At 40.7% G+C, this 27,938-nt stretch overlaps 1 protein-coding gene across 1 annotated transcript in view; it reads left to right on the forward strand.

The window, feature by feature from the left end:
• The window catches only part of crebbpb (CREB binding protein b), a 144,525-nt gene that overhangs the window by 9,809 nt on the left and 106,778 nt on the right, over positions 1 to 27,938 (forward strand).

A 27,938-nucleotide genomic window follows, 5' to 3' on the forward strand; every position in this document is an offset into this window, starting at 1 on the left:
AAAAAAAATTGTGGCAGTCAGTAACGGTTACTTTTTTAGACCAAGCAGAGGGAAAAAAATATGGACTCACTCAATTCTGAGGAATAAATTATGGAATCACCCTGTAAATTTTCATCCCCAAAACTAACACCTGCATCAAATCAGATCTGCTCGTTAGTCTGCATCTAAAAAGGAGTGATCACACCTTGGAGAGCTGTTGCACCAAATGGACTGACATGAATCATGGCTCCAACATGAGAGATGTCAGTTGAAACAAAGGAGAGGATTATCAAACTCTTAAAAGAGGGTAAATCATCACGCAATGTTGCAAAAGATGTTGGTTGTTCACAGTCAGCTGTGTCTAAACTCTGGACCAAATACAAACAACATGGGAAGGTTGTTAAAGGCAAACATACTGGTAGACCAAGGAAGACATCAAAGTGTCAAGACAGAAAACTTAAAGCAATATGTCTCAAAAATCGAAAATGCACAACAAAACAAATGAGGAACGAATGTGAGGAAACTGGAGTCAACATTTGTGACCGAACTGTAAGAAACCGCCTAAAGGAAATGGGATTTACATACAGAAAAGCTAAACGAAAGCCATCATTAACACCTAAACAGAAAAAAACAAGGTTACAATGGGCTAAGGAAAAGCAATCGTGGACTGTGGATGACTGGATGAAAGTCACATTCAGTGATGAATCTCGAATCTGCATTGGGCAAGGTGATGATGCTGGAACTTTTGTTTGGTGCCGTTCCAATGAGATTTATAAAGATGACTGCCTGAAGAGAACATGTAAATTTCCACAGTCATTGATGATATGGGGCTGCATGTCACAGAAAGGCACTGGGGAGATGGCTGTCGTTACATCATCAATAAATGCACAAGTTTACGTTGATATTTTGAACACTTTTCTTATCCCATCAATTGAAAGGATGTTTGGGGATGATGAAATCATTTTTCAAGATGATAATGCATCTTGCCATAGAGCAAAAACTGTGAAAACATTCCTTGCAAAAAGACACATAGGGTCAATGTCATGGCCTGCAAATAGTCCGGATCTTAATCCAATTGAAAATCTTTGGTGGAAGTTGAAGAAAATGGTCCATGACAAGGCTCCAACCTGCAAAGCTGATCTGGCAACAGCAATCAGAGAAAGCTGGAGCCAGATTGATGAAGAGTACTGTTTGTCACTCATTAAGTCCATGCCTCAGAGACTGCAAGCTGTTATAAAAGCCAGAGGTGGTGCAACAAAATACTAGTGATATGTTGGAGCGTTCTTTTGTTTTTCATGATTCCATAATTTTTTCCTCAGAATTGAGTGATTCCATATTTTTTTTCCCTCTGCTTGGTCTAAAAAAGTAACCGTTACTGACTGCCACAATTTTTTTTCCTGATTTCTTATAGTGTTTCTTAAAGCCAGAAGTTGCCATTTGAAATGACTTTAGTTTTGTGTCATGTCTGTGATTTGCTTTTTTTCTACAAAATTAAACAACTGAATGAACATCCTCTGAGGCCGGTGATTCCATAATTTTTGCCAGAGGTTGTATATGGTATCATTCCTGATGCTGGACAGTTTGGGGGGGGGGGATTTGGTTTAATGTGCTACACAATTTGTATTTTCAGAATGGAGAAAGCGCTTCAACTGGGATTGATGCTTGAAAAGTCCCAATTTTATGTTTTGTCATTTTTGAATGGCCCCCCTAAAAATGAAACAAAAAAAAAATACAACTTTCAACTTCTTGAAGACATTTATTAACATTAAATCCATGTCATTAAAATGAATTTTTTTTTAATCATAGCAATCCAAATGTTATCAGATGAATCAAAGCTATTTTAAAACTATGAACAACAGTGATAAACAGAGACATTATGTGAACTATGTACACAGTTATATGCCCTCTGCTCAATTGTCATCAGTAGCACAAGAGAGTCTAGTCATGATCAAGATTGTCATAGAAGCTGTGGAAGTCAGGGGTCAATACACTCTTGAACTTATGTAGATGTTTGTGCTTCAATCTTTTGATCTTCAGTTGGCGTGTATATTTCTGTACGACTTGTCCTGTGTTTGGTCTCAGCCTCCTTGGCAGTTTCACAAATGCCCCCTCACCATAGTCCAGTTTGTAGTAGATGCCATTGTTAGGTGTGTACTTTAGCTGCCGGATATCTGTAACTACAGGATCACCTGGAACATTGCCTGGGTGAATGGATTGGTAGTACAACAGCTTTTCGTATGACTTAAACAAGGTGTGATCCAGGTATTTCACAACATATGGATGTTCTTTGCGGCACCTTCAGTATATATCTTTCACTCTTGAAAAGATGGAAGGTTTTGCACTTTTGATTTTTGCTGATTTCAAAGATAGGAGGTTTTAATAATGTTGCACCTTCCTCGTGCACAGTGCATATCGAGCTTAGGCAAAGAGAGAAAATGTACACAGTTTTCCTGTACCATGTCCACTGTGTACCTCATTTTCATGGAAAATAAAAGATAGGAGGTTTTGCACTTTCACCATTGATATGCTCCACACCCCTGGTAGTTGGTGGTAGTAATGCTCAAAATTTGGTTGCCATCTGGCAATTAACTCCACAGTTTCCATTTCATCGCGCAGTTCAAGGATAATTGAATGTGTTCAGCTTTACTTGGGTCCCGAGGTTAGAAGGATCATCTCTTGATGAACATGAGATAACCACCGTGAAAGTAAACGGTCATTCTGATGAGGCGTAATAATCAACTTAGAAAAAACCATTTACAAATCTTAACTTTAGCTTCGCCTGATCTGTTTGGAGATATGAGTTTCAATTTATGTTAATTATTCTGTTTGCCATCCAGTCTAACGTAATGTAACCATAGCTTGTAGTACCTTCCTGACCGTTCTGTGTCCTGTAATCAAACTGTAATGTTTGTGATTTAAATAAATGTTCAGTGTACAGTTGTGCATCAAATTTGAACAGAACGTGCAGCTCAGAATCTGTAGAATTTTGAAAGCGCGCAGTCGTTTGCTCACCTATGTCATGAACAGACCCCAGAAATGTAAAGCATCATCGCACAATAGGTCAGGTGTGTGTGTGTGTGGGTGGGGGGTAGAAACTCGAGCATTTTGCTTTTTTCAAAAATCAATAGCAGCAATTTCCTACAACTTGAGCTTTACATCTTAAATTACAAACTGAGCCCTTGTCCACGGAAAAGAATACAATTTTTTTTTTTTTTTTTTTTGGTCATTTTCAAAAAGGGTTCAGTAAACACATTGTAGTATATAAGCCAAGCCTACATAGAGCACTGTAACACTCGAACAAAAACAGAGACGGTGTGGAGCAAGTGCTTAACCTGTGGAAGGAGGGAATTGAGAACGTTGAGCAGCACACTGAGTAAAATAACCTTATTGCGTATTTAAAGTGAGGCAGTGTGCTGGTGTTTTTTTTTTTTTTTTTTTTTTTTTAGCAGCATTTTGTGTTGATGCACTGGCTGCTTGCCACCTCACAGATGAAATGAAAGAACATGCAGGCATTGACATCAAGCTTTTTAGTGTATTTGTACATAAGACAAGTAACCCTGGCAGTTTACTTTTCCTATAGGAAAAGCTGGTTCTCCGGACAAGCGAGCGCCGCAGGCGTGAGCCGCGTGAAGCATGCCAAAGGCATGCGATACATGCGCCAATGGCGCTTGTCACCTAGGGGTGTCCAGGGGCATGCTACTGTGGAAGTACTGTAATTACATTTTTTCATAAATTGCTTCTCTCCTGTGTGGGTGGTAAAATTCAAATTTCAATGGTTTTAGATGCATTGAAAGCAAGAATAATATCAAAGTTCCTTTTTTGCATTTTTCTGTCTGTTAAGAAAATAAATAACATTGAAAAGTTTAAAACACATTAATATTGATGGACATAGCATTTCCTCTCTTTTTAAAAAATGATACACTGTACCTTTAGTCCAGTAAGAGTGCAGACAGAGTTTTTCTGTCATGTTGACAGTTTCTTCCCCCCCCCCCCCCCCCTACACTTTTGAGTGGAATTGCATACTTATTTAAAAAAAAAAAAAAAAACCCTAATTGTCTTGTTTGAACAAGAGCTAAATCTGGACTGATTTGATTTATTGCCAAGTAAGTTGTCACATACAAGTAATTTGATCGGGTGTCGTCAGTGCATAAACTACAATAATAAAAAGAAAATGAAAAAAAAATCTGGAAGAAGTAAAGGAGTAAATTTGCTCTTTTAATGATGAAATCATGGATGAAAAACTTTCTGAATCAGTTTTTCACACTTTACTGTTTCACTGAGGCTGTATGGTGAAGATGATTATTAAAATTACTTCGCTGCTTTTTACAGTGTGTAGCGTCTGCTGTTCACACTTTTTTCTTCTCCCTCCCTTTCTCTGTCTCTGAAGTGATCAGCATAAGAGGGTCTCATACAACCTCACGCAGTCGACCAAAGAGTGTCAATGCAAGTAATCCAAGAGGGAGTCAACTCCATAGAATTAAAACGTTTGTGTTGTAAACCTTTGTGTAATAGCAGACAGAAATTGTTTTGAGATGTGGCATAAAGACAAACAAAACGCATAGACCATTTTGTATATATTGTTCAAAATGTGCATTTGTTTATTGTTAGAACATTTATTTTGTAAATTCTCTTTGTACAAGATCCCAAACTACCTTTATAAACTGTCAAAATAGTTGTTTATTGTAGTTTGCTATGTGTTTTGAATAAATGTGTGTGAAAATTATTTTCCCGCTTTATTTTTTCCTTTCTTATTTCTGATTGTAAACCTTAATTACACTTATAAAAACACCACTATAGCATATATATTCTGAAAGTACAGGTTGTCCTGAAAAAAAAGAGACATAGCACTTGATTGTGGGATGCAGGGAGAGCTGTTAACAGCAATAATAAAACATTTATGCCAGGCGAGTGAACTGTCCAAAAAGTGCCCTCGGACCTAGGGATGGGTATTGATAAGTTTTTATCAATATTGATCCCATTATCGATTTTGCTTATCGATCTGATTCCTTATCAATTCCCTTATCGATACCTCTTGTGAATTTTGTACTAAAAGTAGACTTTACAGGTTTTCAATGTATTTCATTGAGTCTTAAGGTAAATAAATATGAAATTGGTCACTGTATCCTTGAGCTATGGAACAAAATGGTGTTTCGCTTTGAAGTTAATAATTCCAACTGGACCCTATCGTTCTAACTTGACTCGGCAGAGAGCCGCGCAGCATTTGGAGCTGTGTGAACAGAATGGAGGAAGATTCTCGTTTCTTTCTCGCAACAAGAGAGGATTCCCAGTTAGTAACTTTAATCCACACAAAAGTGACTCACGATTGACATATTCAGGGATGAAAGTGGTGAAAAAAAAAAAAAAGAAGCTGAAACCCAAAATGACCCCCCAACACCACTGCAGTGAGTGCAGCATCCATTTTGTTGAGGGGAAAAAACAAACAAACAACTTATTCAAATTCATTCCAATAGTATTCTGCTCTTAGTAGGATGCAGCAGTTTTCTAGCTTGGCAGATAGTTCTGGAGGAAATCACTGAAGAAATTAACACATTGAAAATATGGTTTGACCGAAACAAACTGTCATTACACTTAAATAAGACAGGGATGAAATGGAGGTGTAAGAGTCACTAGGTGTTCACAGGAAACATTTATTTCTGTATGTATGTATGTATGTATGTTCTAGGGATGTCCCGATCCGATCACATGATCGGAAATCGGGCCCGATCACGTAGTTTCAGACTTGATCGAAATCGGACGTTGCATCCCGATCAGGAATCTGATATAGATTTTATCCTCATTATTTTGATCAACGCTATTTCAGGCTCATTATTGCAGATTAGTGGGTCTTTCATGCGTCTGAAGCGTCAGAGGCGTCCAAGCGTCGCTTTAGCTCAGCTTTTGACGTGATGCTTCTGACAGGAGCGCGCATTGCCACTTGTTGGCAGGCTGACGCGGTCAAAGTTCAACCCAATCTTTTTTTTTTTTAATTGAACAAAAGAAAAAACATAAGTTCAACTGGAGAGAGGTGGGGGGAGTTACACATGCAAAGTTTCTTTTGCAGAACTGCTGTTGGTGTGTTTACGCGCTCAGCCTGATGCCTCGATGGAATGACAAGAGGATGATGGACACTTTCCCACCGAAACTCTTGCTCAGTCATCCTTCCGTGCGCAGCAGGATCCGGTGCTGACCAAGTCCTCAGGACGACGATCTGTCATCTGATTAACAAAAAGAAAAAACTAATTGTCCTGTGATCGTTTGTCTGCAAAACGGTGCGAGAGATGGTGTGCGCACGAACGACGTGCACACTCATCACATTTAGGAGCACGTCTTAAAGACCTTCCATCTTCATTCACGTTCACTGTGCTGCTCTGAACTTGTTGAACACTGATAAAGTATCAGAGGGGTACACTGAGGACTGTCAGGATGCAAATGTAAGTTGTTCTTTTTTTCCTCTTACTTTTCAAGTTGACTTTTGAACTTTCCACGCTCTGAGCTGTGACATAGCTTCGCGCTGTCCAATAGGAACGACGCGTTGGGCCAAAACACGGAAGACTAGTGGCAGAAACCACTGATCTGTACAAATGGTAAATGGACTGCATTTATATAGCGCTTTTCCATCTGCATCAGACACTCAAAGCGTTTTACAATTATGCGTCACATTCACCCCGATGTCAGGGTGCTGCCATACAAGGTGCTCACTACACACCGGGAGCAATAGGGGATTAAAGACCTTGCCCAAGGGCCTTTAGTGATTTTCCAGTCAGGCGGGGATTTGAACCACAAATCAGTGCAGAAACAACGTGTCTGAAGAAAAATCCTTGGAAATGTTTTTTGTTGTTTGTTACCTCAAAATTTCTGATTACTGTTTAAAAAAGTTTAGAACACTTGTAATTAAAATAGCTAAATCAATAAATGGTTCTTTAAAAACCTTTCATCTATAAATTAAAACCACCTGTTGTTTCAGATTAGATAATTTCTTGTTTAACATAAGGAACCTTTGACATTTATTTTTTGACAATTAAAATAACATGGAAATTTGTACATTTTTTAAGTCTGGTAGATTGTTACTTGAGTGTTCAAGCTACCTCAAGGAGAAGTGCTCTGTTTAAGTGATAAATAATAAAATAAGGTGATTAAAATGAAATTATTATATATTTAGCATTTGTTCATTGTTCATTCAGTTTTTTAAAGTATCGGATCGGGACTTGGTATCGGCAGATACTCAAAATCAGATGACTTGGAATCGGATTGGGGCCAAAAAAAACCTGATCGGGACATCCCTAGTATGTTCTTTGTTAGTTGGTTTTATATTTTCTTTTGTTTCTATTCAGGTTCTTTTTGTCTCTTTCTCTAAAATTGTATATAATTAATCATTAGATTATTCATATATAAACAAAAATAAATTAAAAAATATTACAATTTGTAATACATTTTACGACAACAAACGCTTGACAGCTGCAACTGCTTAATGCTAACTTTACCATTGAAAATGCCGTAGACATGCTAACATGTTAGCATCGGTCCCGTTTTTAAGTTATAAGATACATCTATCAACTGTTTCAGAAGACCATAACAGGTCGGTTTAACGTAAAAAAGGTAAATAATACTCACAGCCATATGCTTTTTAGGGTTTTAGCGGGGGAAAATTAAGATAAGCGAAAGAAAAAAATGAATCAACGAAGCAATGATCGAAGCACTGCTTAGATCTGCGAATCACTGCTTCGAATGGTTCAAGGTTCAAAGCAAAGCCACGCTGCAGAAAAGTTGATTACAGACCTGCTGCAGGGTCTGTAATCAATGTAGAGAAATTATAATTTTCCTGACAAACACCCCCAAAAACAACGGCCACTCTGAAGGACCGATAAGGGAGTCATTAAGTAAAAAGGTTATTGATGTCGGTGGATCGAATTATTTCTTAACGATACCCGAAAGGAACCGGTTCTCGATACCCATCCCTACTCGGACCCCAGAGGGTTAAGGATCCAGTGGCCAATTTCATATTTACTTTAAGACTCCAATGAAATGTTGTTCAATTTCAATTTAAGAAACTTATAAAGCGCCAAATCACAACAAAAGCCGTCTCAAGGTGCCTCACACAGAACAGTTCAACATAAAAAATTAAATAAAAATAAAAAATTCAAATACATAATTAAAAACAGAAGTAAAAGAATAAAACAGATAAAAAATTAAATCTGTTCATAAGAAAGAGAATAAAAATAGGTTTTAAGTCTTGGCTTTAAAATGTCCACGGACTCGGTCGCAGGAAGACCGTTCCGCAGAGCAGTTGCACGATAAGAAAAAGCTCTTTGACCCGCTGACACAGAAAACCTGTAAAGCCTACTTTTAGTACACAAAAACTCACAAGAGGTATCGATAAGGGAATCGAATCGATAAGCGGAATCGATAATGGTATCTATACCGATTAAAATCTTATCAATACCCATCCCTATCTTCAACACCTCACTGGAGACATGCCAGGTGCCAGCATGCTTCAAAGCCTCCACCATCATGCCCATCCCCAAAAAACAAAGAATGTCAGGACTTAATCACTACAGACCTGTCACCTTGACATCTGTGGTGATGAAGACCTTCAAACACCTTGTCCTCACACACTTCAAGGCATCTCTGACCCCCACCTGGATCCCCTGCAGTTCACCTACAGACCCAACAGGTTGGTAGACGACGCTGTCAACACGACCCTCCACCTCATCCTCCAGCATCTGGACTCCCCAGGAACTTACACCAGGATTCTGTTTGTGGACTTCAGCTCTGCTTTCAACACGATCATCCTGTCCCTGCTGCAGGACAAGCTCTCTCAGCTTGGATCGCCCGACTCCACCTACAGGTGGATCACTGGCTTCCTGTCCAACAGAAGGCAGCACGTGAATCTGGGGGGGCACATCTCCAACACACGGACCATCAGTACCGGATCCCCCCAAGGCTGTGTTCTTTCCCCTCTACTCTTCTCCCTGTACACCAACAGTTGCAACTCTAATCACCAGTCTGTAAAGCTCCTGATGTTCATGGATGATACAACCCTCATAGGACTCATCTCTAATGGGGATGAATCTGCCTACAGATAGGTGATTGATCACCTGGTGTCCTGGTGCGAGCAGAAGAATCTGGAGCTCAATGCTCTCAAGACAGTGGAGATGGTTGTTGACTTCACGAAGAACCCAGTCCCGATCAACCCCATCACCCTGTGTGACTCCCCAGTTGCCATTATAGAGCCCTTCCACTACCTGGGGATCACCATCACCCAGGACCTTAAGTGTAAGCTGAGCGTCAGCTCTCTCACCAAGAGAGTACAACAAAGGATGTACTTTTTGCGGCAGCTAAGGATGTTCAATGTGCCAAAAATGAACTTCTACACTGCCATCAATGAGTCCATCATCTCTTCCTCCATCATAGTCTTGTACGCTGCTGCCACTGCTAAGGACAGGAGCAGACTGCAGCATGTCATCCACACAGCAGAGAAGCTGATTGACTGCAATCTGACATCCCTTCAGGACCTGTACACCTCCAGGGCCCTCAGGCGACCAAGGAAGATTGTGACCGATCCCTCTCACCCAGGACATAAACTTTTTGTTACCCTCCCCTCTGGCAGACAGCTAAGGTCCATCAGGACTAAAACCTGAAGACACAAAAACAGCTTCTTTCCGTCCACAGCTAGAGTAGTAAATAATGCCAGAGACCCTCATTGACTCTGCCCCCACCTACTCCCACAAAGTACAAGCTGATCATCCCTGTACTGTTCATCTGCGTGCCTGCCAGCTCCATCCCGCCATTCTACTGTACAGTTGTATGTAGGGCTGAAATGATTAGTCGAGTAACTCAAATAATTCTATTACAAAAAATGTTCAAGGCAAATTCTGTCCCTCAAAGCTTCGTTTAACGTTGCAGTACATGTGCCAGGCCTGTTTGTGGTGCTGCAGTGTCCCCAGGAAAAGAAAACGGTGATAGCTACAGCTTTCCAATGTGGCACACAGAGTAAAATACGAGGTCTGTCAGTAAAATATAGGTCCTTTTTATTTTTTTCAAAAACTATATGGATTTCATTCATATGTTTTTATACGTCAGACATGCTTGAACCCTCGTGCGCATGCGTGAGTTTTTCCACGCCTGTCGGTGACGTCATAATGAAAGACGTGCGGGCGGATTGCAGCGTCGGCTCGCAGCCGCCGCGACGCTCCGCCACAGGAAAAACACCTCTGTTGGAAGCCTTAAGGACAAGTTGGAACATGTCCAGCTGTTAAACAATTTCTCATATACTCACTCCACTGAAAGCCATCAAAAGCCGCCTGGATTTTACAAATGGTTATCAACACGGAGGTGTTTTTCCTGTGCCGCCTCACCGCGCCGGCTGCGTCCCGACACGCGGACCCGTCCGCACGTCTTTCATTAAAAAAAATCTCCTTTGACAGTGGAATATCCGAATAAAATGCTGAAACCGACTTCTTCTGAAACTTCTCTGTTCTCTCATGACGTCCTGGATCAATAGAGCCTGAAATGTGGAGGTTTTCAGCTTGAAACAGGCTGACGACGGCGCCTGAGAGCGCTGCACGACATCTCGCACTGTGGGAAGTCCTTAAAGCGACAGTATCACCTCAAAATCTCTCATCAGCCGTTAAAATTTTCACTGAAAACCAACTTAATTTTTCGAACAGTGTCCACTTCGATGTGTCTCACAGGTTTAGAAAAAATTTTGATCAAACAAAGCGCCAGTCTCTCAGCAACTTCTCAGACAAAGGAATTCCGACGAGGGGCAGGACGACTCCTCCCACAAGGAGTGCTCACAGGCGAATGACGTCACCGACAGGCGTGGAAAAACTCACGCATGTGCACGAGGGTTCAAGCATGTCTGACATAAAAACATATGAATGAAATCCATAGTTTTTGAAAAAAATAAAAAGGACCTATACTTTATTGACAGCCCTCGTAAAGCCTTTTAAGAGAATGTGGGTCCACGCTGATCATCTGAAATAGACTTGGTGCGCATTTAAAAAAAAAGCAGTGTGTTTGTCTATTTTTGAAAAACACACGCTCCACTCGACGTGAGGAGTGATTATTGACCCAGCGGCTGGCTTCTGCCTTTCTCTGCTCGGCGTGAGTCACAGCTCCGTCCCTGGAGTGAGTAAAGAGTAGGACTTCTGCTGACAAACAGCAGAAGTCCACTCTTTCTTCTGTGTTTCGCATTTTAATTTTTGCTTTTTTTGGGCAACACACACGGTAACATAAATAAAATAATTTTAAAAAACTGACTGCGAGGCTTGCATGTTGAACCTCCAGCTGAAATGCATCTGCTGAATTGCAGAGAAAGAGGGATAAAAGCAAAATAATGCAGAGACCCAGTTCACCAACCTTTATATATATATATATATATATATACACTCAACAAAAATATAAACGCAACAGTTTTGGTTTTGCTCCCATTTTGTATGAGATGAACTCAGATCTAAAACTTTTTCCACATACACAATATCACTATTTCCCTCAAATATTGTTCACAAACCAGTCTAAATCTGTGATAGTGAGCACTTCTCCTTTGCTGAGATAATCCATCCCACCTCACAGGTGTGCCATACCAAGATGCTGATGAGACACCATGATTAGTGCACAGGTGTGCCTTAGACTGCCCACAATAAAAGGCCACTCTGAAAGGTGCAGTTTTGTTTTATTGGGGGGGGATACCAGTCAGTATCTGGTGTGACCACCATTTGCCTCATGCAGTGCAACACATCTCCTTCGCATAGAGTTGATCAGGTTGTCAATTGTGGCCTGTGGAATGTTGGTCCACTCCTCTTCAATGGCTGTGCGAAGTTGCTGGATATTGGCAGGAACTGGTACACGCTGTCATATACGCCGGTCCAGAGCATCCCAAACATGCTCAATGGGTGACATGTCCGGTGAGTATGCCGGCCATGCAAGAACTGGGACATTTCAGCTTCCAAGAATTGTGTACAGATCCTTGCAACATGGGGCCGTGCATTATCCTGCTGCAACATGAGGTGATGTTCTTGGATGTATGGCACAACAATGGGCCTCAGGATCTTGTCACGGTATCTCTGTGCATTCAAAATGCCATCAATAAAATGCACCTGTGTTCTTCGTCCATAACAGACGCCTGCCCATACCATAACCCCACCGCCACCATGGGCCACTCGATCCACAACATTGACATCAGAAAACCGCTCACCCACACGACGCCACACACGCTGTCTGCCATCTGCCCTGAACAGTGTGAACCGGGATTCATCTGTGAAGAGAACACCTCTCCAACGTGCCAAACACCAGCTAATGTGAGCATTTGCCCACTCAAGTCGGTTACGACAACGAACTGGAGTCAGGTCGAGACCCAGATGAGGACGACGAGCATGCAGATGAGCTTCCCTGAGACGGTTTCTGACAGTTTGCGCAGAAATTCTTTGGTTATGCAAACCGATTGTTTCAGCAGCTGTCCGAGTGGCTGGTCTCAGACGATCTTGGAGGTGAACATGCTGGATGTGGAGGTCCTGGGCTGGTGTGGTTACACGTGGTCTGCGGTTGTGAGGCTGGTTGGATGTACTGCCAAATTCTCTGAAACGCCTTTGGAGACGGCTTATGGTAGAGAAATGAACATTCAATACACGAGCAACAGCTCTGGTTGACATTCCTGCTGTCAGCATGCCAATTGCATGCTCCCTCAAATCTTGCGACATCTGTGGCATTGTGCTGTGTGATAAAACTGCACCTTTCAGAGTGGCCTTTTATTGTGGACAGTCTAAGACACACCTGTGCACTAATCATGGTGTCTAATCAGCATCTTGATATAGCACACCTGTGAGGTGGGATGGATTATCTCAGCAAAGGAGAAGTGCTCACTATCACAGATTTAGACTGGTTTGTGAACAATATTTGAGGGAAATGGTGATATTGCGTATGTGGAAAAAGTTTTAGATATTTGAGTTCATCTCATACAAAATGGGAGCAAAACTAAAAGTGTTGCATTTATATTTTTGTTGAGTGTATATATATATATAAAAAATTAAATGGTTAAATTTTACAAACAAAACGGGAAGCCACAGCCATTTCAGCAAAATATCAACACTGGCACAGTGATATTGTGCCATTGCTTAGGGAGAGCCCTGGACTATGGATGTCATTTAAAAATGCAAATGTACTTTTTATCTGATTAATTGCCAGAATAATCGATAGAATACTCCATTACTAAAATAATCAATAGCTGCAGCCCGAGTTGTATGCAAAAGTTTGGGCACCCTATAATGGATTGCTGCAATGCATTATGATTGACAGTGTCTCTGCTTTAAAAGACAGTGTGTGCATGCAAACCTGTACTTTAAGTGAAAAGACACTTATTTATGGAGTTAAATTTGTCTAATTAATACCTGCACATGCACAGAGGGTGATCCACAAATAGTCCTTGATTTGCACATGTGTTTTGTGATCCGCAAACACAGATTTCCAACTTGTGTGTTGGTTTTTACAAATAGATGTGTATTTTGTAAATACTTATTTTTTTCCATTTGTTAAAAAAAAAAAAAAAAAAAAAGCATTTGCAAAACTGAAAATTCTGTTTGTGAAGTGTGACTCAGCATGTTGGCCGCTTTTCACACTCCCATCCAGTAGCTGGCAGTGTTCTGTGCATTTTGACAGAGGGCGGGGGTGATAAGATGAGTCTGATTTTCCCCTAATGCCTTTTTGCACTTGTCAGTTTAACGCTCAGACCATCTTTAGTCTTTCTTCTTCATTACTTTGAGTGTGATGTTTTCACTTTGTAAAAATGACAGAGTTGCTGATAATGTGTTGATAAACTGTCCGGAAGTAGTCTGTTTATAAATGAAACTGAGTGAAAGTGCCTTGCATTTGATCTACACTGCCACCATGAAAGCTAAGTGAGAAGTCTTTGCAGCAGCCGACAGGGTGTTTAAAGACACAAGTGTTACTGAATTTACTCAGAAGCCTCTAAGACTAAAAGACTAAAAGTATACGTAACTAAGAATTGGGGCTGCCTCGACTAGTCACAACTACGTCGACTATTGAAATAGTTGACGACTAATTTAGTAGTTGACGAGTCATTTGCTTTAAACCTTGAACCAACGAAGCAGTGCTTTCATCCGCTGCTTCGTTGGATCTTTGCTTCGCTCCTCTTCAGAAGCGGAAGCTCCGCTTCTTAGCCTCTCTCAAAGCCATGAAAATGTCAATCGTGAGTCACTTTTGTGCATATTAAAGTGACTAACTGGGACTCCTGTCTTGTGAGAAAGAAAGGAGAATCGTCCTCCGTTCCCTTGCTCCAAACGCTGTGCCGCCGAGTCAAATTAGAAAGATAAGGGTCCGCACGGAACTATTGACTTCAAAATGAATCGCTGTTTAAATCAAATGACACCTCTTTCCAAACATTGTAATACAAACAATAAACTGCAATCGATCAAAATGTTTTTTTGTTTTTTTTTTTCCACTTCCAAAATGAGACATCCTGGCTGATGTGCAACAGCCCAAGACTGTGTGGCTGCAGACTCCAGCAGCCAGCTGAGCTCAGCTTAGACATATGGAGTGACATCCATGCCGTTAATGTCTGAAAGGAAATACTTTTCACAAAAACTACAGATTTATTTTCTGTCTATGTCTAGTGATCAAGGATCCACCATGTGCTGTTTATTTGTGTCCAGAGATCAAAGTGACCAATTTCATGTTTATTTACTTTAAGACTCAATAAAATGTTGTTGACACAGAAAATTCACAGGAGCTATCGATAAGGAATCTGCTTGATAAGCGGAGTCGATAATGGTATCAATGTCGATAAAATGCGATACGCTACAATAAATGCACGTATGAGCCGACTAGTTGACGGATCGCAAAAATATTAATTGAGTCGTCGACTATCAAAATAGTAATTTGTGGCAGCTCTACTAAGAATACAGTCCTTAAGTAAAATAATTACTTAATACCAAAACAAATAAAGACTAGAAGCAATCAGAGTGCAAACCTCCGCCAAGGCCATGGGGTCACTGACGCCATAACATCTACACGCCGTGGAATCATTGAACCTAAAAAAGTCTAACAATGATGTTTGCTCAGTAGTAAAAAAAAAAAAAAAGTTTCATCTGCTGTGACTGGATAGCATGTATCCTTAGCGCTTGGTATCACAGTTTATTGCAACTTGCACCTTTCCCAGAAGCTACTGTCATCTGGGCACTGATACTGATATTGCATGTGCTTATAGACCAAAACAAATAAGAGACAAAATTCAATTTATTATTCAACTAAACTGCAAATATATGAATTTTTTAACATTTATGAAACACTTCTCCAAACAAGGCCATAGGGTCACTGACCCTAAAGAGATTCCCTCCTTGGCACAGTGATCTATTTCTTTTTGTCTTTCTCTAAAATTGTATATAATAATCATTAGATTATTAATATATAAACAAAAATAAATTTAAGAAATATTAATTCAATTAAATCAATTTTTTTATATAGCGCCAAATCACAACAAACAGTTGCCCCAAGGCGCTTTATATTGTAAGGCAAGACCATACAATAATTATGTAAAACCCCAACGGTCAAACGACCCCCTGTGAGCAAGCACTTGGCTATAGTGGGAAGGAAAAACTCCCTTTTAACAGGAAGAAACCTCCAGCAGAACCAGGCTCAGGGAGGGGCAGTCTTCTGCTGGGACTGGTTGGGGCTGAGGGAGAGAACCAGGAAAAAGACATGCTGTGGAGGGGAGCAGAGATCGATCACTAATGATTAAATGCAGAGTGGTGCATACAGAGCAAAAAGAGAAAGAAACAGTGCATCATGGGAACCCCCCAGCAGTCTACGTCTATAGCAGCATAACTAAGGGATGGTTCAGGGTCACCTGATCCAGCCCTAACTATAAGCTTTAGCAAAAAGGAAAGTTTTAAGCCTAATCTTAAAAGTAGAGAGGGTGTCTGTCTCCCTGATCTGAATTGGGAGCTGGTTCCACAGGAGAGGAGCCTGAAAGCTGAAGGCTCTGCCTCCCATTCTACTCTTACAAACCCTAGGAACTACAAGTAAGCCTGCAGTCTGAGAGCGAAGCGCTCTATTGGGGTGATATGGTACTACGAGGTCCCTAAGATAAGATGGGACCTGATTATTCAAAACCTTATAAGTAAGAAGAAGAATTTTAAATTCTATTCTAGAATTAACAGGAAGCCAATGAAGAGAGGCCAATATGGGTGAGATATGCTCTCTCCTTCTAGTCCCCGTCAGTACTCTAGCTGCAGCATTTTGAATTAACTGAAGGCTTTTTAGGGAACTTTTAGGACAACCTGATAATAATGAATTACAATAGTCCAGCCTAGAGGAAATAAATGCATGAATTAGTTTTTCAGCATCACTCTGAGACAAGACCTTCTGATTTTAGAGATATTGCGTAAATGCAAAAAGGCAGTCCTACATATTTGTTTAATATGCGCTTTGAATGACAATATCCTGATCAAAAATGACTCCAAGATTTCTCACAGTATTACTAGAGGTCAGGGTAATGCCATCCAGAGTAAGGATCTGGTTAGATACCATGTTTCTAAGATTTGTGGGGCCAAGTACAATAACTTCAGTTTTATCTGAGTTTAAAAGCAGGAAATTAGAGGTCATCCATGTCTTTATGTCTGTAAGACAATCCTGCAGTTTAGCTAATTGGTGTGTGTCCTCTGGCTTCATGGATAGATAAAGCTGGGTATCATCTGCGTAACAATGAAAATTTAAGCAATACCGTCTAATAATACTGCCTAAGGGAAGCATGTATAAAGTGAATAAAATTGGTCCTAGCACAGAACCTTGTGGAACTCCATAATTAACTTTAGTCTGTGAAGAAGATTCCCCATTTACATGAACAAATTGTAATCTATTAGACAAATATGATTCAAACCACCGCAGCGCAGTGCCTTTAATACCTATGCATGCTCTAATCTCTGTAATAAAATTGTATGGTCAACAGTATCAAAAGCAGCACTGAGGTCTAACAGAACAAGCACAGAGATGAGTCCACTGTCCGAGGCCATAAGAAGATCATTTGTAACCTTCACTAATGCTGTTTCTGTACTATGATGAAATTCTAAAACCTGACTGAAACTCTTCAAATAGACCATTCCTCTGCAGATGATCAGTTAGCTGTTTTACAACTACCCTTTCAAGAATTTTTGAGAGAAAAGGAAGGTTGGAGATTGCCTATAATTAGCTAAGATAGCTGGGTCAAGTGATGGCTTTTTAAGTATGGTTTAATTACTGCCACCTTAAAAGCCTGTGGTACATAGCCAACTAACAAAGATAGATTGATCATATTTAAGATCGAAGCATTAAATAATGGTAGGGCTTCCTTGAGCAGCCTGGTAGAATGGGTCTAATAAACATGTTGATGGTTTGCATGAAGTAACTAATGAAAATAACTCAGAACAATCGGAGAGAAAGAGTCTACCAAATACCGGCATCAACTGAAAGCAGCCAGATGATAAACATCAAAGATGCTACGCTACAAACTACATAAGCTGGAACCTCACTCCATTCTCGCCTCACCTCTTCTGTTGGAAAACCCTCTGCATCATCAGCAGGTATCTCAGGGTCACAGGTGTTTCGCCCCTTAACCTGTACACCTCGCCTGAGTGGGGCTGCGGAGGCTGGCTAGCCTTCGCCTGCAGGAGGGTTCCAACTTTGGGGCCCTCATCAGCCACAGCCACCTTGAACTTACTCCGCCATGCTGGCTATTTCCCTGATGGCTTGCTTCAACTGTTTCGACTCCAGACCCACTCTCTGAAAGAAGTAGCGCACCGATTTCGCTGGAAATCCGCGACAACCTACTTCACATCGGAAAAAAGTTGCGTGCCATCCCTTTAACACTGCTTCATCACCAGATCCTGATACTTGGTCTTTTTTAAATGGTGGACGTGGCTAGCCTCTCCTCCCAAGGCACAGTCAGCTCTGCCACGATAATGGTTTTTGCTCCCCTAGACAGGAGAACATATCTGGTCAAGGGTAGTGCCACTACATCCTGAGGGAAGACGAGTTTCCTCTTCACATCCACGCTTAACTCCAGTCGGAGCCTTTCGGCAGGATACACGATAGATTTTTGCTGCATATTCGGCTCTTAAGGACTCTTACTGCCCTCTCTTAGGAATTTTACAACCAATAATGGCGGACTGTGGTTATTGTTCATCTTAATCCTCTGATTTTCCACCCACTTGGCGATCTCCGTAAGAACCCTATCATGTCTCCCCTGTAGCGTCCTTCCGCTAATGCTTTAGGGACAACCAGTCAAAATATGGTTCAGAGTACAATAGCCGCCCCACATTGCGTACAAGAGGGGGGTCCTCCTCTGAACCCCAGATCTTCAGATTGCTCGGGGTTGCAGCAGATCAGGACACTGCTCGTAGGAGAAAAGACAGCTTCCCTGGTCAATCTGGCCATAGCTCCTTCCAGGACAGTTGACGCTCCAGTGCCTGATCCCACTGGGTCCACCGGCCTTGAGAGGCTAACCCTACCGCCTTCACTTGGCGATCCTCCTCTGCTGCCTGCCGGACCCTCTGAACCACCAGTCCTCTTTTAGCTTTCGCATTAACTTTGCTCCATCTCTTACCGTCGTAGTTCCCAAGACCCAAACGGCCTTGACATACCACGCCAACAATCTCCTGATATCTCAAGTGTGCTTCTGCCTCAGTAACTGCCTGCTGAGGCTTCCACTTTCTGCCACACTTGATGTTCTTAGTTGCATACCTCACTTTCCCATCATCGGATGAGCGGAGTGTGCTAACTGCTCTCACCTTGGCGACTTTAAACTCTTCAGCCACCGATGATACTGCATTTAATCTATTATTAGACTCTATTGGCTTTGCTCAAAAAGTAAATGAGTCCACCCACCACTTTAATCATATCTTAGATCTTGTTCTGACTTATGGTATGGAAATAGAAGACTTAACAGTATTCCCTGAAAACCCCTTCTGTCTGATCATTTCTTAATAACATTTACATTTACTCTGATGGACTACCAGCAGTGGGGAATAAGTTCATTACACTAGAAGTCTTTCAGAAAGCGCTGTAACTAGGTTTAAGGATATGATTCCTTCTTTATGTTCTCTAATGCCATATACCACACAGTGCAGAGTACTACCTAAACTCTGTAAGGGAGATAGAGTATCTCGTCAATAGTTTTACATCCTCATTGAAGACAACTTTGGATGCTGTAGCTCCTCTGAAAAAGAGAGCTTTAAATCAGAAGTGTCTGACTCCGTGGCATAACTCACAAACTCGTAGCTTAAAGCAGATAACCCGTAAATTGGAGAGGAAATGGCGTCTCACTAATTTAGAAGATGTTCACTTAGCCTGGAAAAAGAGTGTGTTGCTCTATAAAAAAGCCCTCCATAAAGCTAGGACATCTTTCTACTCATCACTAATTGAAGAAAATAAGAACAACCCCAGGTTTCTTTTCAGCACTGTAGCCAGGCTGACAAAGAGTCAGAGCTCTATTGAGCTGAGTATTCCATTAACTTTAACTAGTAATGACTTCATGACTTTCTTTGCTAACAAAATTTTAACTATTACAGAAAAAATTACTCATAACCATCCCAAAGACGTATCGTTATCTTTGGCTGCTTTCAGTGATGCCGGTATTTTGGTTAGACTCTTTCTCTCCGATTGTTCTGAGTTATTTTCATTAGTTACTTCATCCAAACATCAACATGTTTATTAGACCCCATTCCTACCAGGCTGCTCAAGGAAGCCCTACCATTATTTAATGCTTCGATCTTAAATATGATCAATCTATCTTTGTTAGTTGGCTATGTACCACAGGCTTTTAAGGTGGCAGTAATTAAACCATTACTTAAAAAGCCATCACTTGACCCAGCTATCTTAGCTAATTATAGGCAATCTCCAACCTTCCTTTTCTCTCAAAAATTCTTGAAAGGGTAGTTGTAAAACAGCTAACTGATCATCTGCAGAGGAATGGTCTATTTGAAGAGTTTCAGTCAGGTTTTAGAATTCATCATAGTACAGAAACAGCATTAGTGAAGGTTACAAATGATCTTCTTATGGCCTCGGACAGTGGACTCATCTCTGTGCTTGTTCTGTTAGACCTCAGTGCTGCTTTTGATACTGTTGACCATAAAATTTTATTACAGAGATTAGAGCATGCCATAGGTATTAAAGGCACTGCGCTGCGGTGGTTTGAATCATATTTGTCTAATAGATTACAATTTGTTCATGTAAATGGGGAATCTTTTTCACAGACTAAAGTTAATTATGGAGTTCCACAAGGTTCTGTGCTAGGACCAATTTTATTCACTTTATACATGCTTCCCTTAGGCAGTATTATTAGACGGTATTGCTTAAATTTTCATTGTTACGCAGATGATACCCAGCTTTATCTATCCATGAAGCCAGAGGACACACACCAATTAGCTAAACTGCAGGATTGTCTTACAGACAAAGACATGGATGACCTCTAATTTCCTGCTTTTAAACTCAGATAAAACTGAAGTTATTGTACTTGGCCCCACAAATCTTAGAAACATGGTGTCTAACCAGATCCTTACTCTGGATTGCATTACCCTGACCTCTAGTAATACTGTGAGAAATCTTGGAGTCATTTTTGATCAGGATATGTCATTCAAAGCGCATATTAAACAAATATGTAGGACTGCTTTTTTGCATTTACGCAATATCTCTAAAATCAGAAAGGTCTTGTCTCAGAGTGATGCTGAAAAACTAATTCATGCATTTATTTCCTCTAGGCTGGACTATTGTAATTCATTATTATCAGGTTGTCCTAAAAGTTCCCTAAAAAGCCTTCAGTTAATTCAAAATGCTGCAGCTAGAGTACTGACGGGGACTAGAAGGAGAGAGCATATCTCACCCATATTGGCCTCTCTTCATTGGCTTCCTGTTAATTCTAGAATAGAATTTAAAATTCTTCTTCTTACTTGTAAGGTTTTGAATAATCAGGTCCCATCTTATCTTAGGGACCTCGTAGTACCATATCACCCCAATAGAGCGCTTCGCTCTCAGACTGCAGGCTTACTTGTAGTTCCTAGGGTTTGTAAGAGTAGAATGGGAGGCAGAGCCTTCAGCTTTCAGGCTCCTCTCCTGTGGAACCAGCTCCCAATTCAGATCAGGGAGACAGACACCCTCTCTACTTTTAAGATTAGGCTTAAAACTTTCCTTTTTGCTAAAGCTTATAGTTAGGGCTGGATCAGGTGACCCTGAACCATCCCTTAGCTATGCTGCTATAGACGTAGACTGCTGGGGGGTTCCCATGATGCACTGTTTCTTTCTCTTTTTGCTCTGTATGCACCACTCTGCATTTAATCATTAGTGATCGATCTCTGCTCCCCTCCACAGCATGTCTTTTTCCTGGTTCTCTCCCTCAGCCCCAACCAGTCCCAGCAGAAGACTGCCCCTCCCTGAGCCTGGTTCTGCTGGAGGTTTCTTCCTGTTAAAAGGGAGTTTTTCCTTCCCACTGTAGCCAAGTGCTTGCTCACAGGGGGTCGTTTTGACCGTTGGGGTTTTACATAATTATTGTATGGCCTTGCCTTACAATATAGAGCGCCTTGGGGCAACTGTTTGTTGTGATTTGGCGCTATATAAAAAAATTGATTGATTGATTGATTATCTGAGCTAAGCACTAAGTCAGACAAAAGGTCTGAAAATTCACAGAGAAACTCACAGTAACGACCAGGTGGACGATAGATAATAACAAATAAAACTGTTTTTTGGGACTTCCAATTTGGATGGACAAGACTAAGAGACAAGCTTTCAAATGAATAAAGCTCTGTCTGGGTTTTGGATTAATTAATAAGCTGGAATGGAAGATTGCTGCTAATCCTCCGCCCCGGCCCGTGCTACGAGCATTCTGACAGTTAGTGTGACTCGGGGGTGTTGACTCATTTAAACTAACATATTCATCCTGCTGTAACCAGGTTTCTGTTAGGCAGAATAAATCAATATGTTGATCAATTATTATATCATTTACCAACAGGGACTTAGAAGAGAGAGACCTAATGTTTAATAGACCACATTTAACTGTTTTAGTCTGTGGTGCAGTTGAAGGTGCTATATTATTTTTTCTTTTTGAATTTTTATGCTTAAATAGATTTTTGCTGGTTATTGGTGGTCTGGGAGCAGGCACCGTCGCTACGGGGATGGGGTAATGAGGGGATGGCAGGGGGAGAGAAGCTGCAGAGAGGTGTGTAAGACTACAACTCTGCTTCCTGGTCCCAACCCTGGATAGTCACGGTTTGGAGGATTTAAGAAAATTGGCCAGATTTCTAGAAATGAGAGCTGCTCCATCCAAAGTGGGATGGATGCCGTCTCTCCTAACAAGACCAGGTTTTCCTCAGAAGCTTTGCCAATTATCTATGAAGATACAATTACAATTACAATTTGAAAACAAATGCACCCGAACGTGATGACAGCTGCAACTGCTTAATGCTAACTTTTAACATTGAAAATGCCATAGACATGCTAACGCGTTAGCATCAGGATCCAGATCATGATCCAGATTAACACTAAAATTTAATCACTTGTTCCTCTTGTCATTTCCAACCACTCCACAAAATTTCATCAAAATCCGTTCAAAACCTTTTGAGCTATCCTGCTGACAAACAAAAGCGACCGAAAACATAACCTCCTTGGCGGAGGTAAAAACAGAATAGCAAAATAATAGTTAAACACACACACACATATATAATCTCCTTTACCTAAAATACATAAGCGTACCAAACAGCAAATGTCAACTCTTCTCGGTTTTTGCATTACCAAAGCCATATCCATGCATGCACACTAACAAGCAAACAGAGACCATTTGGCTATTATAATATAGATTGGTTAACTTAAATTTTTCTTCAAACTATGAACCTAAATTGCACGTTACACGACTAGTCAATAAATAATAAATGTGCTGCAGAGTAAATTCATTTTACGTGAATGAAAAGCGCTGTAATCCAATTAAAATGGAAAGGACTTGCTCCTCATGGTGCCCCTCGGCAGAGGTAGAGGAAGCAGCAGCAAAGTCATGGATTACCAACGCATCCCACTGACTGCAACTGAGTGTTGCACAGAGCCCACACACGCTAGGTTAGCATACTAAACACAGCATCAGGAGTGTTTTTTGCCATGGGCGAACTGGGCAGCTGCCCTGGGTGGCATTTTTTCATGACACAGTACAGCAGTACGAGCATTAAAAAAAAAAGAAAAAAAGAAAGACATTTAGCATGTAAGAGCATGTTAATTCAAATTTTGCAATTCCATTTCATATAAGAGTTACATTGTAGCCTGTGGTCTTTTGATGTCAATTTCAATTGCAGTTTCAGGGGCACTTCTAAAATATTAAATAAAAATAATAGTAAAAAATTTTTTTAAAAATGGCTGTTTGTGCAATTTTTATTTTTTATTTTTTTGGGTGGGGGGTGGTTGGAGGGGATCTCACTCGGGGAGCAATTAAGTGTATAACTGTCACTGTCCACTATGCAGAAGTTATGTTCCTGTTACAACTTGACCATTTAGCCTGCATATGCTGACGTATGAAAAATATGCTGGCATATGTCTAATAAGTTATGGATATGCTTTGCTTAAGTTAACAGCACATTGAAGCATGCTGGTATTTGGCATTGTAGGAGTTTGTCGAAAGACTTTGACGCATGCCAGTGTGTGACTGATATACACTGGCAGTGTATGACTGATATACACAGTGCAGAGTAGCTACCTAAACTCTATGAGTGAGATAGATTATCTCGTCAATAGTTTTACATCCTCATTGAGCACAACTTTGGATGCTGTAGCTCCTCTGAAAAAGAGAGCCTTAAATCAGAAGTGCCTGACTCCGTGGTATAACTCACAAACTCGCAGCTTAAAGCAGATAACCCATAAGTTGGAGAGGAAATGGTGTCTCACTAATTTAGAAGATCTTCACTTAGCCTGGAAAAAGAGTCTGTTGCTCTATAAAAAAAAAGCCCTCCGTAAAGCTAGGACATCTTACTACTCATCACTAATTGAAGAAAATAAGAACAACCCCAGGTTTCTTTTCAGCACTGTAGCCAGGCTGAGAAAGAGTCAGAGCTCTATTGAGCCGAGTATTCCTTTAACTTTAACTAGTAATGACTTCATGACTTTCTTTGCTAATAAAATTTTAACTATTAGAGAAAAAATTACTTATAACCATCCCAAAGACATATCGTTATCTTTGGCTGCTTTCAGTAATGCTGGTATTTGGTTAGACTCTTTCTCTCTGATTGTTCTGTCTGAGTTATTTTCATTAGTTACTTCCTCCAAACCATCAACATGTCTATTAGACCCCATTCCTACCAGGCTGCTCAAGGAAGCCCTACCATTAATTAATGCTTCGATCTTAAATATGATCAATCTATCTTTATTAGTTGGCTATGTACCACAGGCTTTTAAGGTGGCAGTAATTAAACCATTACTTAAAAAGCCATCACTTGACCCAGCTATCTTAGCTAATTATAGGCCAATCTCCAACCTTCCTTTTCTCTCAAAAATTCTTGAAAGGGTAGTTGTAAAACAGCTAACTGATCATCTGCAGAGGAATGGTCTATTTGAAGAGTTTCAGTCAGGTTTTAGAATTCATCATAGTACAGAAACAGCATTAGTGAAGGTTACAAATGATCTTCTTATGGCCTCAGACAGTGGGCTCATCTCTGTGCTTGTCCTGTTAGACCTCAGTGCTGCTTTTGATACTGTTGACCATAAAATTTTATTACAGAGATTAGAGCATGCCATAGGTATTAAAGGCACTGCGCTGCGGTGGTCTGAATCATATTCATCTAATAGATTACAATTTGTTCATGTAAATGGGGAGTCTTCTTCACAGACTAAGGTTAATTATGGAGTTCCACAAGGTTCTGTGCTAGGACCAATTTTATTCATTTTATACATGCTTCCCTTAGGCAGTGTTATTAGAAAGCATTGCTTAAATTTTCATTGTTACACAGATGATACCCAGCTGCATCTATCCATGAAGCCAGAGGACATACACCAATTAGTTAAACTGCAGGAATGTCTTACAGACATAAAGACATGGATGACCTCTAATTTCCTGCTTTTAAATTCAGATAAAACTGAAGTTATTGTACTTGGCCCCACAAATCTTAGAAACATGGTGTCTAACCAGATCCTTACTCTGGATGGCATTACCTTCACCTCTAGTAATACTGTGAGAAATCTTAGAGTCATTTTTGATCAGGATATGTCCTTCAATGCGCATATTAAGCAAATATGTAGGACTGCTTTTTTGCATTTGCGCAATATCTCTAAAATTAGAAAGGTCTGAGTGATGCTGAAAAACTAATTCATGCATTTATTTCCTCTAGGCTAGACTACTGTAATTCATTATTATCAGGTTGTCCTAAAAGTTCCCTGAAAAGCCTTCAGTTACTTCAAAATGCTGCAGCTAGAGTACTGACAGGGACTAGAAGGAGAGAGCATATTTCACCCATATTGGCTTGCTCTTCATTGACATCCCTGTTAATTCCAGAATAGAATTTAAAATTCTTCTTCTTACTTATAAGGTTTTGAATAATCAGGTCCCATCTTATCTTAGGGACCTCATAGTACCATATCACCCCAATAGAGCGCTTCGCTCTGACTGCAGGCTTACTTGTAGTTCCTAGGGTTTTTAAGAGTAGAATGGGAGGCAGAGCCTTCAGCTTTCATGCTCCTCTCCTGTGGAACCAGCTCCCAATTCGGATCAGGGAGACAGACACCCTCTCTACTTTTAAGATTAGGCTTAAAACTTTCCTTTTTGCTAAAGCTTATAGTTAGGGCTGGATCATGTGACCCTGAACCATCCCTTAGTTATGCTGCTATAGACTTAGACTGCTGGGGGGTTCCCATGATGCACTGAGTGTTTCTTTCTCTTTTTGCTCTTTATACACCACTCTGCATTTAATCATTAGTGATTGATCTCTGCTCTCTTCCACAGCATGTCTTTTTCTTGATTCTCTCCCTCAGCCCCAACCAGTCCCAGCTGAAGACTGACCCTCCCTGAGCCTGGTTCTGCTGGAGGTTTCTTCCTGTTAAAAGGGAGTTTTTCCTTCCCACTGTCGCTATGTGCTTGCTCACAGGGGGTCGTTTTGACCGGTGGGGTTTTTCTGTAATTATTGTATGGCTTTTGCCTTACAATATAAAGCTCCTTGGGGCAACTGTTTGTTGTGATTTGCCGCTATATAAATAAAATTGACTGATTGATTGATTGATATGTCCAACATAGGGTTGGGTATTGAAAACAATTGATTCAATCCACCGACATGGTTAAGCCTTTTTGCTTAACCATTGCCTTATCTGTCCTTCAGAGCGGCTGTTGTTTGTTCAGTTCTCTACATTTTACATTGATTGCAGACCCTGCAGCGGCTTTGTAATAACCACTTCTGCAGCACGACTCCACTTTGAAGCATAAACCAATGAAGCAGTGCTTTGATGCGCTGGCTCGTTGGTTCTTTGATTCACTGCTTTTCAGAAGCGGCAAGTCCGCTTCTTAACTCCTCTCAACGCCATTAAAATATGTCAATCGTGAGTCAGTTTTGTGTGGATTAAAGCCACTAACTGGGACTCTTGTCTTGTTGCAGTCAAGCAACGAGAATCGTCCTCCGTTCCGTTGGCACAGCTCCAAACGCTGCACGGCTCTCTGCCAAGACAGAGTCCAGTCGGAATTAATAACTTCAAAATGAGTTGCCGCAACTAAAATGTTTTTTTCCTCCCAAAATGAGACGTCCTGCATTCTTTATGAATTACATCCTGACTTGCAGCACATCTAGCTGCAAGAGCTCAGCTCAGATGTATGGAAAGACATTCATGCCAATGTCTGAAAGGAAATGCTTTTGACAAAAACTACAGATTTTGTTTATTTCTATTTATGTCCAGAGATCAAGGATCCACCATGTAGAGTTTATAATGTCTAGAGTTTAAGGATCCATTGACCAATTTCATATTTATTTAATTTAAGACTCAATAAAATGTTGTTGACATAGAAAACCTGTAAAGCCTACTTCTCGTACACAGAAAATTCACAGGAGGTATCGATAAGGAATCAAATTGATAATGCGTCTCCTCATTTTGGAGAAAGACATCTGAAAATACTTTAGTTCTTTGTCATGGCTGAAGAAACATAGCATTTTAAAAGAAGTCCTTCAGTGGTTTGTCTGCTTCCGGAGCACTTCTCAGCCTGAATGAGAGAACGCCAGTGTTTTGCACCACAACAAGAAAATTAACTTATTTTAAAAGTTGAAAAAGTCACAGCACCTCATTCATTCACAACATGGGGGGGGGGGGGGGGGGGGGGGGGGGGGTTGTTTGTAGTACAATGTTTGGGAAGACGTGTCATTTGATTTAAACAGTGTTTCGCGTTGAATTTATTAATTTCGACTGGACTCTATCGTTCTAACTTGACTCGGTAGAGAGGTGTGCAGTGTTTGGAGCTGTGTGAACAGAATGGAGGATGATTCTTGTTTCTTTCTCACAACAAGACAGGAGTCCCAGTTAGTGACTTTAATCCACAAAGTGACTCACAGTTGACATATTCAGGGATGAAAGTGGTGAAAAACAAAAAACGCTGAAACCTGAAATTACCCCCCAACACCACCCGCATGAAAATATTTGAAATCTAGAAGCTCTGAAATGCAATCTGGGACTATTCCAGACAATAAACTGCAGTGAGTGCAGTATCCATTTTGGTGAGGAAAAAAAAACAACTTGTTCAAATTCATTCCAGTAGTATTCTGCCCTTAGTAGAGGGACTTTCACAGTGGCGTATTCGTAGAGCTGCTTATTACAGCGTATCATCTACGCTGTGATGAGCAGCTCTCCGTCCACTTCACAAGGAGTTTTTTCTCAATACATAGCAGTATGTTGAGGGCTACGTGCGTAGGACGGAACAAATTAAACCTGTTTAATTTTCTTCGGCGTACAGCACAGCATGGAGCCTTCACGCGAGTCCA

This window comes from Thalassophryne amazonica, chromosome 16, assembly GCF_902500255.1.
Source record: "Thalassophryne amazonica chromosome 16, fThaAma1.1, whole genome shotgun sequence".
Taxonomy (NCBI): Eukaryota; Metazoa; Chordata; class Actinopteri; order Batrachoidiformes; family Batrachoididae; genus Thalassophryne; species Thalassophryne amazonica.